This window comes from Orcinus orca, chromosome X (genome assembly GCF_937001465.1).
Source record: "Orcinus orca chromosome X, mOrcOrc1.1, whole genome shotgun sequence".
NCBI classification, from domain to species: domain Eukaryota; kingdom Metazoa; phylum Chordata; class Mammalia; order Artiodactyla; family Delphinidae; genus Orcinus; species Orcinus orca.
The window spans coordinates 36,323,201-36,340,030 of NC_064580.1; the positions used below are offsets into that span (position 1 = coordinate 36,323,201).

Consider the following 16,830-nt stretch of genomic DNA (forward strand, 5'->3'; position numbering starts at 1 on the left):
AGGCTGGGGTCCCGCTTCGAGTCTACACAGCCTGGAGGCAAACCCAGAATGAACGATCCATAGACCACAACCCTAGAGGGGGTGTCACTGCACTGCAGCCTCCATCAGGGCTTTGGAGAAATAAAGTGAACTCACTGCAAACTCCTCCCCCCACAAGGAACAAGCTATACCATAAAGCTATTAACGACAGCTATCATTAGTACACACAGGAAGCACAAAGGAACTTTTTACGAATAAAAGATGCGTAAAACACAGGGTCCTGTGATCTGCACCCGGCTTCCCTGCTGATTGTGTGCAGACTGGGAGTCCTTGGAAGGCTGGGGATGAGGGTCAGGGGAGGACAGGGGCTCCCACTTTCCTTACAAGGAACAATAGGAACCCCACGTCTGTTCATCTTGGAACCCGGAACACCCCAAACAAAGCTGTGGGAAAACTGCGGTAGACGTGGGGGCCCGTGAATTTTTCTAGCCGTTCAGAGCTTAATTACTCCTCCTTGATCCGTGGGACCAGACACGACACCGCCAAGGTTAAAATGCCCCAAACAGCGCCGAGCAGATGTGAGCGAGCTGGCAGACGCGCAAATGAGGCCTGCCTCGGAGCACGATAACAAGTGACTAATACATTGCATATCGTTGAAAGAAAATTATTTTTCTCTAATTTGCATTTGCTTGGGGGGAAAAAAAAGCCAACCAGAGTCCCTCTTCACAAGCACGAGTCTAATCCTGGAAATACAGCCCGGCTGCTTTAAGAGAGCTGGAAGGAGGGAAAGACTGCCAGTGTTTTGGCGTTGCAGGCTTGTTTATCTTTCCGCCTTTCCTCCAAGGCGAAACTCGTTTTGCAAGCAACATTCCTACAGAAAATGGCACACGTCATAAAAAGAGACCAATTTATAGAACTGGCACCGAAGTTCATGTATCATTCCAGAAGCATCTCCCAGCTCCCCACTAGGGAACCCAACTAGATGTAGAAGTCCACATTATAACTCAGAGAGGAGATCTGGGGGCAGGGGTGGGGGGGGAGGTGGACCCATAATTTGCAGATATCCTGCAAGCTGTACACTCAGGGGCCAAAGTCACACAGAAGGGCAGGATATAGAATTAAGTCAGCTCTAAGTGATCCTCCGAAGCCTGGGGGCCAGGGCTGCGAAGCCTTCAACCTTGAGATTGGGGGGAGTGGTTTTTACACCCAGCTTGCCCCAGGACAGCCCAGGGGCAGGCCCATCTTCCGGACCATCCAGAGCCCGCCAGCTTGGACCGGCCCAGCGGGGTATTGCTGCCACCCACCAACTGTTCTCCCTCCCACCCTGGCGCCTCCCCACAGTGCCTGGCAGAGGACCAGGAACTCAGAGAAGGCCGGGCTGTGGGCATCTAGCTGATTAAGTCACAGAGTGGGTGGCGCTGTGGGCAGACCTCAAGACAGCACCGTTGGTCCTGCAGCTGAAAGGCAAGTGCACTCTTAAAAACCGGGAAGGCAGAGGGAGGTGGGTAATCAAAAGCCGACTTGCACACCTCCCCACCCCCATTCACCCCCCTTCGGGTCCTGAACCTACACACTTGTGTTTCCAATCCAGGAAACAGGGCCGAGGGCATAGAACACAGCGGCCGCCTGTCTCTTGAACTTGTCTGAATAACAGGGCCATTTCAGAGGAAGAACAACGGCCTTCAGAGCCTCTGCAATTTCCAGAAAGCCTTCAGTTAATAATACATTCTTTCCAACAGGCTTGCTTTAGGGCGGAAAGTTATTTTCCCAAATCTTAACCCGGTCACAAGCCGCTGAGGCCCCAGGTCAACAGATCCCGGCCAAACCCCTCCAGACAGTTGACACTCGTGACCCCGCAGGCCTTCTCCTGCCACCTCTGCCTAACAAGTTCCCTAAACCACAACACACCAACCAGCGCGCACGTCCACCACGATCCCAGGAGCCAGAAAGATGCGTGTCGCGGGGTGCGGGGAGGGGGGCGGGTGCCGCCGCCGCCGCCGCCGCGGGCTGTCTCGCAGCGCATCCGAGGGCTCCCGGGCCAGCAAGGGGCGGCCACCTCTGCAGCTCTCCGCGGGCCTGCATAGTGCGCGCTTTGTGTGAGCGCCGAGGAGGCACAGCGCTGCTCGTGCACCAACAGCTGTCACATTATTTGCACTCGCTGTAAACAGCCTTCACATTCCCCCCTTACCACATAGTTAAAGCCAGACTAACAATCCACAGTTAGAGATCAAACCAACAACAGCAGCATTGTGTCTGCCTTCGCACCAAGCCCAGCAGCTGGCAGGTTTCTCCGGAACAAGAGACCCCCCTCCCCCCACCCCTCCAGGCTCCAGCCAAGGCTAGCCGAGGCAGCAATGCGTGTGTCGCTGCCGATTGTCAAGGCAAGAGAACACAGCCATTTCGCGCAGAGTTCTGTGGGGTTCATCAGCTCTCTCCCAGAGTTTCCTCCTCCCAGGCCCCCTCCCCCATTTCCTCAGCTGGGAATAAAGCTTGTTCAGACTCCCAGGGTCAGTTTCTCTGCTCAGCAAAGCGTGGGTCGGCCTGCCCCGGCCAGGCCTGGGGTCCTGCAGCCCTCTCTACCGTGTCCCAGAGGCTAGGCAGCTCGGCACTTTCTGCAGTCCAAAGCCTCACGTGCTTCGGAAAACCGTCCAACTCCCTGAATCCTTCCTGGTCGCCCCACTGATCAAAATGTCTCCTTTATGATTTTTGGTTAAGTCGAACATTTCCATAATCGTCATTATTAGCACAAATTACACGCCTAATCGGTCCTTAAATAGATTTTAATTAAATAATCATACAAGGCTCATTTTATGACTTAAGAAAGGCATTCGTTTTCGTTATAAACTTTCCACCAGGATATAGAATAATGATAGCAGACAAATACTTATTCTTTGAAAAGCACCAATAACTGATGGGCAGAGTATTGGAAAAGTAGACCCTGCTTCACACCTTCTGGAATCGAAGTGGAGACTAGACAGACCACATCTGCACAACTTCCCTCCGGAGAAGGGAGAGGGGATTTCTTCCTCCAAAGCATTACTTTTGTCTTCTCTTCGGGGCCAGGAGAAAGGAACCCCAAATGTTCCTTTTCCATGCCCATCTGAAGAGATTTCTCCAGCTTAGAAGTCTCTTCTAGAGACCACTCCTCGCCACCCCCATCTGTTTTCCACCCCTCAGTCTGCTGAGAGCCGAGGTGGAAAGCAGGCAGGCTGTGCTTGTTAAATGCTGTGTAAAATGCTGTTAATAAAATAATAAATACAAAGGATGGAGGCTGCTGGTTCCATGGGTGTTTTGACTGGAAATGCCTTGGCACTTGTCATGTGTTTATGGGAGGGCAGACAACTCTAGGATTTACATAGTTTGGACATTTCTGTACTTCATTTATTCTTTCCTAAATGACGTAGGCCTAGAGCTATTTCAAGTTTGCATTTGTACAGAACTGTTAAATGCCTAAGAGTTTCTCCAATTAAACCAAGTTTTAAATCAGACCCAAGGCTGGAACGTACTCTCGGCCTCGCCCCACTCCACCCCTCTGCCTCTGTGGCTGGAGAAAACAAACAGACACTCAACAACAATCCCCTGTCCTTGCTCTCCCCACCTTCACCACCAACCCCCGGGGGGGGCACCTAGGGCAAAGGTTAAGGTGTCTTCAGATTACAGGCAAGGCCCTGGCTACACACACTGGAAAGCACTGCAGTTGGGCGCATCCTGGGCATAACTCGAACCTCTAAAATAGTGAGCTAAGATGGGGGGAAAACTGCTGGCCTGGTAAAACCCACTGTTCACAAAACAATGTCAGCAAAGGCTGGAAGGCATTCTTTAGAGAGGTACCAGGGACTCATGCCTACTGAAGCTCTTTCAGCACAAAGGCTTTTAGGGGAAGAAGGGAAAAGGGGGGTGGGGGGGGAGAGAAAGGGAGGGCTCCTGTTTCAGAGCAGGCATCCCCAGAGAGTCAAGAACCAAGTGTAGCTTCAATCAAACGCTGACTTCCCCTCTGGGAGCCTAGTAGGAAACCTGATCACAGTAGCTTACTACCGGCCTGGATCCACACAGGTCTGGTTTTCTTCTCATGCTAGTAATTTTTTAAAATACATATCGATATAAAAGAAGCAATCCCTGACAGACTTTATTGAAAACCACACTGAGACCTCATAACATCCGGACTTAATCCCTATCAAACAAACCACAGCACCTCTGGCCTCTGTAGCGGGCCAGACCCTTTCACCTCATCCCACCAGGTCTCTCCCCTCCAGCCGCTGCTGTGGCCTCCCCCCGAAAGAATGACGGGAGGACTTGCCAAAGAGCACCTAGATACCGGTTCTGGAATCAATTCCTAACCATATAAATGATCCCACTTAGGGGGAGGAAAAAAAAATCCCAGCCTTTTCATATGGAATCCTTTAAAGCCCAGAATGCAAATAACTGTAACAAAGGGAAAGAGGAGCCCACAGAGGCAGACCTGGAGGAACAGCCTCAGGAATACCCTTGGAGGGGAGCTTAACCTGCAGATTGGTCCCCAGACACTGGCCTACGCAGGTCTTGTTGGGGGGGGGGGGCGGGCGGGCATCTCAGGGGCAGCAGGGAACAGAGAAGCAACTATAGGAATCTGACCAGTCATTCAAAGCAATTACTAATCCTCGGGGCCTACTATGTGCCAAGTATTCTTTGATCCTAAAGGTGGATAATTATTCCCAGTCTTACAAATGAAGAAACTTACTGAGGCTCGGAGACCATAAATAACCTGCCCCCAAGGTCACACAGCTAGTAAAAATGGGCCACGGTCAAACTCAGTCCTGGAGTTGCGGAGAGGAGCCAATGATTGGTCAAACTGTGCCATCCGGAATCCCCAAGAAGTTTGGGAGGCTCCCTTAGCCCTTGGACTCCAATACACAGCAAAAGGATAGCACTGAACACCTATGAAATTCGGTCCACAAGGAGCCTGGACCCTAGTTTCTCCTACACCCAGAAATCTCTTGGTCCATGTGAAGTCTTTCGAAATCTCTGCCAACGTCCTACCCAATCTCCCTAGACTGGAACACCCTGGTGTGAGGCCAGGGATCCCCAAAAGGCTCTGCTTTCCCCTCCTCCAGGAGCCCAGAACAAGCAGTGGGAGGTGGGTGCTACTCTTAGGTCTCTGTAAAAAGTGCTGACACCTGGAACTAGAACAAGGCTTGCCACACTAGTTTTGCCACATAAAGCAATAAATCAAATTATCTAGACAGAGCAAAAGCCCTTTGGAAAGACTGCCTACATGTACCTTTCCTAGGACTTTAATGAACAACCCAGGGACCAAAGTGGACTGGGGAGGCAACTGAGGGGGAAGCGGCTTGCAAGATGCTAGACCCTCCTGGACTCCTGGGGGTCCCCACAAAAAGCCAAGTCCCAAGACAAGCCGGAGGTTGGGGTGATCTCTCCTCTCCCCAACTTCTCATCCCAGCAGCGCAGGGTCGGCGCTCAACATCTCCTCCCCACCCCATCCTCAATCTCCTGGTCTGCCCCGGGCTTTCAGAAGCTTCGGGAACTATCCACACCCGATGCCACAGACGCCACAGGCTCCACGACCGAGGGCCGTCTCCAGCTCAGCTCGGTGGGAAGGGGAACGGGCAGGAGCGCCGGACACTCGGCCGCCCCTGCGGCTTCCCGGCCCCGGGCGGGTGGCTCCTCCAGCGGCCGAGGCTCCGGATGTGTGAAATGGCTCCAGGAGCGCCTGGGGCAGGCCAGGGCCTCCGCAGCGGGAGGGACCGAGGCGATGGCGGAGCCGGGTCCTCACCCCTCGAGCCAGCCAAACACGCCCCGGCCAGTGGCTCGCAGCCAGTGGCTTTCTCTCTTTTTTAAACTTTCCGGCCTTGGCGATCACCGCCGATTGGGACAGGATTTCCAGCCCCCGCCTTCCCTCCTCCACCCCCTCCGTGCAGGCCCTTCCAACCTCCAGGGAGGTGACCCCCGCCCCCGGGCACCGTGAGTCCCTGGCCCCGGCAGACCCTCCCCGCCCCCGCCACTTGGGCCACCTGGAGCGAGCCGCTTCCCAAAGCGATCGGCGTCCGGCCGAGTCTGGGACTGCTGCTGCGTCCGGGGAGGAACTCCCGCAGCCTGCAAAGGTCCAGGCCTGCCCGCGGCGGCATGCAGAACCGCCCCCTACTCTTGCTTTCTCCGAAAGACCTGACGCGGGGGACGGGGGGGCGGGGGGAGTTTAAGGCCTGTCTTTTAAAAAAAAAATTAACTCTTCAGATGCAAGAATTTGGGTGCCCTTGGCACGGTTATAAGCGCTCGGGTAGAACAATAGAAATGGGGGGTGCCGGAAATGGTGCAGGAAGACCCCTATAACCCTATAAACCTCTCCTCCCCCCAGCACTTACTATGAGCATTAAAAGATCCCAGTGCCCTCAATGCAATAGTGCCTGTTTATAACTTTTCCCTGCTGGGTCCCCGTACCCTAAACAAGCCCCCTCCTCACGTTTTGAAATCACCAGGGCAAAGACCGCTCCCAAATCTGTGACCTCCCGGAGCTCTTGGGCCTCTCACCTGCTCTGCCCCGGCACCCTGACCTGACTCACCCTCTTCCCCCCAGTAGTTCCTCTGGTTTGCACCTAGACAATAAATTTAGTTTAATTTAGCTTCCGGTCTTTAATTTTAGCAGGTCTCCTTTTTGCATGCAAATCAATAGGCAATTACCATCTAAAAGCTCGCCCAGCCCCGGGTCAATGTAAATTGATCATTGTCCGCCTTCCACAAAATAACACCGGGAGTCTGTGATGCATAATGAGATTATACTGGAAACTGTCTTTTAGATCAAATTATATTTTATGCTGTCAGGATCTTCTCCTAGCGGACTTCCCCGCTAGTCTAATCACGGGGCGCCGGAGCCCATGGGTGCTGAGAGGCGATGGCTGACCGGGGAGACATGGTTCTAAGAAATAACAAAGTGCGGGGACGCCCCCCCCCGCCGCCATTTCCAACACCCTCGACTAGGGGCAGGCGGAAATGAGCCTGCGCTGGGAAAGGGGGCCTTCTACAGAAACGTTGCGGGGGAAAAGCTCGTTGGTTAATTCCCATCCAACAGAAAGTCAGCTATCCCTTCCGGAAGAACACATGGGGGGCAACCAGCGAAAGCCGTCGGGCCGGGCTGGAGGTTGGGAGACGTCCCCGGCCAAGTGCTCGGGGCACAGGCGGCTCGGCTGCCACGGGGGTGGCCTGAGAAGACCTTCCACTCCTGCCCCGGCTGCTTCTCAAGCCAGCGCCACCATCTAGGCCCCGGCAGCGCAGTCAGCCTTGCAAACAGACGGAATCCTGCCGGCCGTACACTCGGGCGAAGCAGCCCGGTCGGGCCAGGCCGGCTTCGGCCTCCCCTCCCCTGACTGGGCGAGGCCCCTCCAGGCCCGAACCGTGTGAGCCGAGGGCTGGAGGCCTCCAGCCAGGAGAAGGTCCTCCCGCCCTTGCGCGGCCCCCGGGGCACGGGTGTGACCCTGGAGCTTAACAAAGGGCCTTCAGAGCTCCTTTCGGCCTCGGGCTGGCGGGGGAGGGGTGGGGCCAGCGGGGAGGGGAGCGGTACGGCGGCCCAAGTGGACCCGTGAGGCCCCCCGCCCCGCCGGGCTGGGTCTGCCGGGCCCGCCGCCCTCGAGGAAACCACCGAGGTGGCATTGCCGGGGCCGCTGGGCACTCCCGAGGACCGTCCTGGGGTTCGGGCGGCTCAGAGGCCGGCGAGCCTCCTGCCCAGCCCCGCGGCCCGGCTGTCGTGCCCGACCCAGCGCGGACTCCACCCGAGTGCGGTCTTCCCAATAAAAGCTGGAATTCCCGGCTGGGCTCAGACAAAGAGGGACCGCGGCAAATCGACGCCGCGGGCAAACCAAACCCAAGCCGAGTTTACGCGCGCGTCTGGGGTCACAGAGGCGCCTGCTAATCCTCCCTACGCTGGCCGTCCCCGCACGGTCTCCTCAAGGGGGAAAAAAAAAGGGAAAGAAAGCATACCTCCCCTTGATTCCGCCCAGAGGCCGAGCTTCGCACTTCTTTCGGTTCAGTCTCTATCAGTTCACTAGGCCCCGCGCCACCTTAGCAAACAGGACTTAGAGGAGCGCAACATCCCTTGCTCCCGACCCAGAATGCAAAGCTACTCCTCTTTTTCTTCCACCATCCATCCTCTCAGGGTCAAGAACTCAGAAATCTTTCAGAAATCCTCCTACCTGCTCAAGTCTCTTCCCCACTCTAGATGGGAAGAAACTGTAACAAGAAGCAATCTTAGTAACCAAGGGCCACCCACCCTTAGCTAGGCACTGTTGCCCTCAGTTTCCCTCTAGCCAAAGACACATTATTTCCCAGTGAATGAGTGTGCGAATGTGGTTGTGTGGCCCACACTTCCGTGCCCAGCTCTGTCTCACTGGGCAGGAAAATCTTCATCAAGCATTGAGGAGTTTTTGTCATTCAGCCTGTGTATCTAAGCATGGATGTATGCATGTGAATGCTTTTTGTGTTTCCAAGTGACCCTCTTCACACCTTTAAATGGGCTTTTGTCTCTGGAACGAACTTACAGAAATTCTGCTCCAGTTTCCAGCTCAACAAAGTCTGGGATTTTCTCCTAGAATCTCGCTCTAGGTCTCAGTATTTGCATACCCATGTTTACATTCCTCGCGGCCAGTTCTTTATCTCTTCTGTATCTCTTGTTCCATGTGGGCACCAGAGCCCAAGTGTCTTGATTTGTCTCAGCACATGTCATTCAGGCGCACATCTTAATCTGTGCATTCCTGTCTAACACGTACACCTCCCCACGACTTACATTCTTGCTTTGCCTATATGATGTGGCTCGTTCCCAGACCAATATGGGTTTGCAGTTTAACGTAAGTAGAGGATCCCCTAAGACTACAAACCCTAAAAGGAAGAGGAGGGGGAAGGAGAGAGGAGTGTGACTAATGATTCATTTCTCTATAGGGTAACCCACCCACCAATTTCTACCTCAGGGAAAGAACGAGACCAATGCCTGCAGAGTTGTATTACATTTTTAGACCAATTCAATGCTGACCCCATGTATGTGTATACAAATGATCGATCTTGTACACATCACTATCCCACTCTTGTTTGGAGGCTGCCTCCCTGCACATATCTTATTTGAACTCTCCACAAGTTCACGGTTAGAACTGTTTTTATTTACATAGACAGCTCAAGGACCCCTTTGCTCTCTCCGATGCATACCTGTACACACTGGCCAGGCATTTCAGGCTTGGGTCTTTGGTCGGCAGCACTCTCGGTCAGAGGCCCCACTGACTAAAGCTCTGAGCAGACCTTCACATACTGGGCCGCTGGGAACATTAAGGTCTAACCTCTGCATCTCCCCAACTCAGTTCCTTAAGTGAGGGTGCCCACTGTGTGTGTTCACACCTCCCCCATTGAGAAGTATCGGGTCAAATTAGATCACCTAGCAACTGCGTTTGGTTCGTCGAAGAATCGAGCCCAACGTACCAGGATGTGAGATTGCATACACAGAAGAGAAAGGAAAACCCTAAGCCCAGACTCCCGCCTCCTCTCCCCAGGGGGCTACTTTGCCTCCAGGAATTTCTACTACACTCCCCACCCCCACTCTCCCTATCGTCTTTAAAGGGTTAAGAGAAACCCTCGCAGCCTTCCCTCCACCCTGGTCGCTGGGCCCGAAGGCTCGCTCGCTCACGGGAGTCTGCCGCCGCCTCCGCGGCCCGCCCCCCCCCTTCCCGTCCTTCAGCCGGGAGGGAGCCTGCATGCCTGTCTAGACCGATCTATCACAGGCACACCAACAACACCCGCGAGAGCGCGGAGACCCTACCCAGGTCCCCCTGCCCGCACGGTTCCCGGCGGACAGAACCCTGGAGCGTGACCGCGCCTGCAGGGTCTGGGTGGGAGCCTACGGGCTCGGGCTGCCCCGAGCGCACAGCGGGTCCGCCCCGGCCCCGGCCCCCAGCGCTCCCGCCAGCCCGGCTGCCGGGGCACAGTCACAGCTCTGCGCGCTGGGCAGTCCTATTTTTATCTTGTCTAATCCCAAACTGGGCGGGGAGCACAGGCGTCGTGCTTAGAGAACAAGAGATAGGCGAGGGAGGCGGGGAGGAGCAGCCAGGCAGCGACGCGAGCGGGAGCGAGTTAAAGACACAGTCGAGGCGACCGAGAGCAGGAAGAAAGAGCGGGCTGCGCGGGCCTCGAGGCGCCGCACGCAACGCGCCGCCCGGCGAAGTTACACTCGCCTCCCGGTCGCCCCTCGCCGCCCGTCCCTCCCCACTTCCCAGCGGCGCTCTCCGCAGCCCGGGCCGCGGGGCCCCGGCCTGTGTGGGAGGCAGAGGCCCGGCCGGCCCTGCAAAGGGCTGGAGAGAATCGCTAATGAGCTGTGCGGCCCATTGATCCGGAGAACACTTCCTAATTAACTCTCAGTCACCTACTGGTGACAGCGCCTCAAAGGACAGCGCTGGGGCCGTCCGAGCCCCAACCCCGACCTGCCCGCGGAGCGCCTGGCGCCCGAACCCCGCGCGCCCCCCCTCACTACCCCAGGCAATCCCGGTGAGTGGCGGCGTAAACCCGCACACTAAAGGCCAGCCTCGGATTAAACCTGGACAGCATATTAATCAACGCCATGTCCCCCCTTCCTCCACGCGGTGAAATCATGCCCAAAATAAACACGGGAACCAACACTGCAAAGCCCAGACCAGATAACAGGTCGGGGGTGGAGTGGGAAGGGTCGAGAAGCAAACGTATTTTCCAAGTGTCCACGTACAGGAGTCTCGGAGGCCGACAATTAAAATGCCTTCCACACAAGCAATTCTGTTGGCCAAACCGAATCCAACACCTCGTAAGGATTGATTTCGGCCCGCGGTGTCCGTTTCCAGTGCCACAGGAAGTGTCAGATGGCTAGAAATACCCAAGTCTGTCTGCGTTCACCACCCACCACCTTCTGGGGTGGGCCATTTCCTCCTCGTTTTTATTCCCAAGTCATTTTAAGGGTTTTTCTCCAGAGACTACCCCTAGAATCAAATACCACTACCCCTCCTCCGGCCTTCTCTCAAAAAAGAAAAAAACAAAAAAACCGGCTAAAACCCTGAGCTGTCTACTCTAGACACAGGAGGCTGTACGAATACCTATTTGAAGCGCGCTGGTTTCTTTTTTTAAGGTTTGTTTTTAAATACACATAACCCTCCCCCCTCCTTCGCTCTTCCATCCCCCCAACCCTTTAGACGCCGGCGGCGCGCGCCCTCGCGCGCGGGCACTCACAGCCTCTAGCTGGAGATCGCGGACTTTCTGGAAAAGATTCATTAACTGCAAATTAAGCCTCGCCCCGGCCTCGGCCTACACGCGGCCAGGCTCAGCCGTCTCAGGGACCCGGGGACGTGCCCACTCGAAAGTGCAGGCGGCGGGAAGCCCGCCGGGACCACGCTTGCCTCGAGCCGCCCTACTCCGCACACGGCGCCCCGGGGCTTGCTTGGTAAACAGCAGGAGCACGTCGCCGCCGCCCCGAGCCCCCTAGTTGGCGGAGGCTCTGCAGCGCAGCCGCCCGCCTGCTCCGAGCGCGGGCCCCGCGGCGCGGCGGCGCCTCGCCCTCCCCGCCTCGGCCGAGGATCGCGCCCGGGTGCGCAAGTTCCTCTTCGCCCTCAGCCTCTGCGCCGCACGCCCTCCGAGTGGGACCAACTTCCTCCGGCCGCAGACTCGCACACGCCCTACAGGGCTTTCCACCAGACTCCTCTCTGCCCAGAGGAGGACCCAGGTCTCGCCCCCCCGCCCGCCGCCGCCCCCGCACGATCTACCCCCACTCCTGGGGTCTCACAACTTAAAACCAACCCCACGACGTCGCGGGGAGAGTGGGGGTGGACCAGGGTGGCAGATTAAAATTTTAAAAGAACATTTACAAAACAAAGCGTCTGACCTGACTGGCTGGCGGGCGGGCGGGCCGAGTCGGAACCCCTCGCTCTGCTCGATTTCCTAGTATTTTTTTTTAATCCACGTGATTCACGCTTTAGAGCAAGCCAAAAAGAAAAAACAAAAAAACAAAAAACCGGGACTCCCCTCCCGAGTCGCGCGGCAGCGGCGGCAGGTCGAGCTCGGCTCGGCCCGGGGCGCCCGCCACACACACCCTCGCGCACGCACACGCCGTCGTTCCACGAGCAAGAACGAGCTGCCCCCGGAGAGGCGAGACGAGGCAGCAGCGGCTGGGGGTTTTTACAGTTCTTTCCCGAGTCGAAAAAGAAAGCAGACGGGAACCCGCCGCCCTCCCCTTCCTGCTAGCGAGCTAACGCCGAGCCGAGCTTCCCAGCTTCCAGCGCAGCTCACCCCCCCGCCCCCCCCCCGCCCGACTCGCGGCGCTCAGCGACGACCGCGCTCCCGCGCACACAGGCACATACTGCCTGCAAACTTCCACTCCGCGAACTCCCTGCTCTCCTCCCAGCCCCCAGGGGGGCGGCAGGCCCCCCCGCCGCGCCCCCCCTCCCCGAAGCCCACGCCGGGCCGCTTAGGTTGGCTGCATTTTTAATAACTTACAGCTAGGAAATAAAAACGAAAGCGAGCAAGGCAGCCAAAGTGAAGCGCGAGGCACAAGCTTCGAGGGGTACGCGAGAGAGTCAGAAGAGCCACCCGCCGCTACTCTGGGCCCCGAGGGAGGGGGCCGACTGCAGCCCGCCGCACGCACGCTCGCCAGCCCGCGCGGCCTCCCCGGGGAAAGGTGTTCCGGGCACTGACCTGAAATCCCCGGCCGGGGAGTAAGCAGGGAGCCTGCGATCCGGCGCTTTGAAGTTTTCCCCGGAGCAGAGTCGAGGCGGCGAGGAGGAGCGACGGGAGGTGGGGTGGGTGGGGAGAGGTGTGCGGGGTTGGAGGAAAGTGGGGTGGCGACGTTGGCGATGGGAGAAGGGGCCGGGCCGGGGAAGCGCGGCGAACAGCAAAGTTTGCCGTCCCCCGCTGCCCGCAACCCGCTCGCGGCGCCGCGATCGCTCGCCTCCCTCGCCGTCTGCTGCCAGCCGGCTGCCCTCGGGGTCGGCCCCGCCGAGGGGTGGGCTCTGGGCCGGGTGGGGGCGGGGCAGGGCGGGGCGGGCTCAAAGCCTCCGGGCAGGTGGCGACAGCCCCGCGCGATCCTCCGGGCTCCGGCGGCTGGGCTCAGCAGCTCTCGCGCCGCCGCTGCTGCCGCCCGCGCTCGGGCAGGAGCCCCAGCGCCATGTTGACGGTTCGCCGCGAGCGCCCGCTCGGGCTGGGTGTGTGAATGTGTGTGTGTGAGTGTGTTGGCCAAGTCTTCCCTGCGCGGCGACAGCGCGGCTTGGGCTCCCCGCCCGGCAGCTCGCGGGCTCCCCCTCCGCCGCCGCCTCGCTCCCGCTCTCGGTCGCGGTCTGGGCTCCGGCGCGTCTTCCCCGCTGCCGCCGAGCTCGGTCCGCGTTCAGCAAGGAGCGTAGCTCTGCCTCACCTCGCCGCTGGGAGCCCAGGCTCCGTCTGCCGCCGCACGCCGCGATCCCAACGCGTCCCCCCTCCCTGGTTCCCTCCTCTTCCTCCTCCCCCTCCCTCCGCCCTCTCGCCCGCCCTCCCTCCCTCCCTCCCTCCCAGCAGCCGCCTCCCCTCCCCCCGCAGGCGCAGCGCTCGGGCGACAGCCGCCCGCCCGCCGCCGCCTCCAGCTCTCGCAAGTTTGAGCTCCCCCAGCCTCCGCTCACCCTCCGCTCACCCTCCGTTGCGGCGCCTGGGCGGTGGGGTTTCGGAGGCGTGATTCCCCAAGAAAGGTTTGCCCGAGTTTCCCCAACCGTCATCGATTCCCGGCGCGTTTCACCTCTCTGGGTCCGAACCCCAGACCACTTGGGTGGCGTCCCCCTCGCCCCTTGTCCTCCCCTCCCCCGCTCGGACCGAGTTGGCTGCGCACACCCCGCCCGGGCGCGCGTCCTGGGCGAGCGAGAGACCGACTTGGGCGGCGGCGGCGGCGCGGGCGGCCCGCTGATCCTGAGCCGAGGGGATGGGGGGCGGCGGGGGCGGCTCTCCCAGCCGCGCGCCGAGACTCCCCTCGCTACCCAGAAGGCCAGTGGAGGACCGCAATTACCATAAAGCGCCTAGCACTCGGCTCAGCCAAAGCTGTCAAACCCCAGCGGCAACCGCCGCTGCCTCCTCTCGCCACCAGCGCTGCGCTCTCTCGGTCGTGCGTCCCCTCCGAGACCAAGCAGAGCCTGGCGAGTGCGCGTCGGTGCCCATCCACACCCTGGGTCCCCCCTTCCTCCCGGAGAAGCCCTTTCCCATTTCGGTGTCAAGAGCTACCTGAAAACACCACCTTGGGCAACTGTGGCCGTTCCGCCCGAACTCCGCGCCCGAGTTCCCCGGACGTTTCGATTGTGTGGGAATTGTTTGGAGAGGCGGGGGATGGAGGAGGCAGCCCGTGGGGCACAAGGAGGCGGGGGTGGGGGCGGTAGGGGAGTGGAGATCCACCAGAATTTCTCCCCGTTCTCGGGCATTTCACAGTCTGCATCTCAGATGATTAGAGGGTCTGTCCTGGCCCCTCACCCCTGCCTCGGGAGATTATCTCCCGCGTTTTATTTTCCTTGGCAGGGAGCAACTTTTGGCTTACACCGTTCGCTCCATAAATTTCCACTCGGTAACGTCGTGCTGATCGGAGCTCGGCGGCGGCGTACAGCCTGCGCCCGCAGCAGTTCAATTCAATTGACACGTATTGAGCTTCTCCAGCGCACCCGGCGCGGCGCTGGGCGCGGGGGGAGGGCAGGGGCAGGCAGGCGAGAGGGGGAAGCGAAGAGGCGACGTTCCGGCCTCCCCAGAGCGCAGAGCCTCTAGGGCGAGCCGAGAAGCCCCAGTTCGTGAAGCGGGCGGGAAGGGGTGGGAGTGGGGGAGGGGTGTTCCGGCCTAACCGGGCCCGGACACCGCCGCAAGAGGTGACCCCACTCCGTTGCTGGATAGGCTCTTTTTATGCTGAACGTGGGGGAGTCTCTTTCTGCCTAAGGACAAGATGGTGCAGGCTCGATGAGAACATCAATCCGAAATGGAGGTGGCTTGTAAATTCCACACGGAAAGTTTTAAAATATCCTGGAGTGTCTCCATGCCAAAATAATCAAGAGCATCTCAAGTTGATTACTAAGTCAAGGTCAAGGCCAAAATCAGCTCTAGCTAGCAGATCCCTTTAAAAAATTAGACTTAATACTGACTGCAGGACTGGTGTTAGGTGCGATTTTATTTATTCTGTTTTAGTTCTCAGTACATAGTTATAAAAACAGCCCTTTTCAAAGCAGAAGTGAAACATCTCTACCGTTTGAAACCCGAAACTTCGGGCAGAATTAAATCTTCATGCTCCAGAGCTGCTTAAAACAACTGATGCAAAAGACAGGCGGGCAAGTGCCCCTGTGAGCAGTTCCCAGCCCTGCTGGGCCGCCACGGCTTCCAGGACCCGTGCCTGCATAATGGAATGTACGCCTTTTTCTTCCTGGTCTCTCTGGAGGTGGGTGTCTCTGAAGGCTAACCCACACATTTTTTTAATCTCCGGTAACAAGCAGAAAGACACCTGGACTATTATGCTGTAAAGCTATTTTTTATAAAGACATTTTAGGGCCAGACATTAAAAGTTATTAGACTGAACGCATGCAACTTACAGACACAGCTGGAGAAAAGGCCTCTGGTTGTGTGTTGTAGCAACATTTCTTTTTGAAGCAACTCCTTTTATTCAAAACAAATCTAAAATAACCGGGAAGGCTGAAGTTGGGTATTTGTGGGGAAACACTCTGAATGCGGTTCCAGGCAAGGAGACCGCTGTGCCACTGTGGGCCGAGAGGGAGAGCTGGCCTGGGTGAGTGCGGAGCCGTGCCAGGCTCTTCTGGCTCAGTTAGGCCACCGCAGAGACCCTGGCCCCATGCCCGGCCACCTTCTCTCCCCTTCCCATGCCTCCCCAACTCTCCCCCCATGCACAGGCTTTTCCCGGAGTTGAAAGTTGCGTGTAACCGTCCAGAACTTTTGGAAAATCCAGGAACCAAGTTAAAACACGGAGTCTGCTGCCTCTCCGAGTCCTGTGGCCTCCCGGGGCTGCTGACAAAGGGGCCTGTTTGTCTAACTTTAAAAGTTAAAATGAATTGGGGAGGGGGGCGGTGCCGTAAATGCGAAGGGGCCAGAGGAGGGCTGACTGTGGGAGAAATTTGATGCTGGAGACAAACAAACCAGTAAATTCGCCTTTGACGTAATTTGCAGCATGCGCGCGCGCGCGCGCACGCACGCGCGCACACACACACACACACACTTTTTAAGGAGTCTTGCCTCCGTGGTATCCTTGGTGGGATTAAAAGGTTTCTCTTCCATCTCCGAGGGATATATTTTGCAACTCTGCGGGACTTTAAAAAATATCTTATTAAGGCAGTCCTAAGAGGCATGAATGTACGTGGGGGGGGGGGGGTTCATGACTCCCTGGGGATTAAAATGTGAGATTTTTCCTGAGGTGCTCTAAGGTGGAGGAGGGGGAGGGAGTTTACACCTATTGGCCCGGTTAGTTGGCATTATTCCAGGGAGGAGAAGCAGAAAGCTCAGGAATGGCAGTCCCGTCTTGTGTCCTCACTTGGGAAGGGGCTCCGGGAGTGGGGACACCGTGGAGCCTGCAGCCTGTGCGGGCCCGCTCCTGCTCCCTCCTCCCCTGCCCTCCCACGAGTCCCTCAGGAGCTGACCTGGGGGTCAGGCTGCTACACTCGGCACTCAGCAAGGGGAGGATTTCAATGAAAGCAAAGGAGGAGGCGGCGGGAGAGAGCCAGCGAGTGAGCGCAAGGGAGGGGAGGCCGCACAGGCAGCGGAGAAATAAAGAAATAGGCACAGAATGGCGAGGTGCTTCCAACTGAGCCGCAGGGCCGCTCCTCTCCCACCTGCCTCTTGTCCCCTGGGAAGGGTCTCCCAGTTATAACCTATGGCTCTCGG

At 57.8% G+C, this 16,830-nt stretch overlaps 1 protein-coding gene across 9 annotated transcripts in view; it reads right to left on the reverse strand.

Annotated features, from left to right (window-relative positions):
* The window catches only part of BCOR (BCL6 corepressor), an 86,862-nt gene that overhangs the window by 32,200 nt on the left and 37,832 nt on the right, over positions 1–16,830 (reverse strand). For 4 of the 9 annotated variants that reach the window (XR_004477781.2, XM_033408514.2, XM_033408517.2 and 1 more), the window contains exon 1: positions 12,652–13,018. The exons of 2 other annotated variants lie outside the window; for them this stretch is intronic. The gene's annotated coding sequence lies outside the window, so the exon portion shown is untranslated. Of the gene's footprint in view, positions 1–11,842; positions 11,977–12,651; positions 13,411–16,830 lie in introns of those variants that run through there. 3 more of the 9 variants (XM_004281347.3, XM_004281346.3, XM_033408512.2) reach the window with 2 other exon arrangements.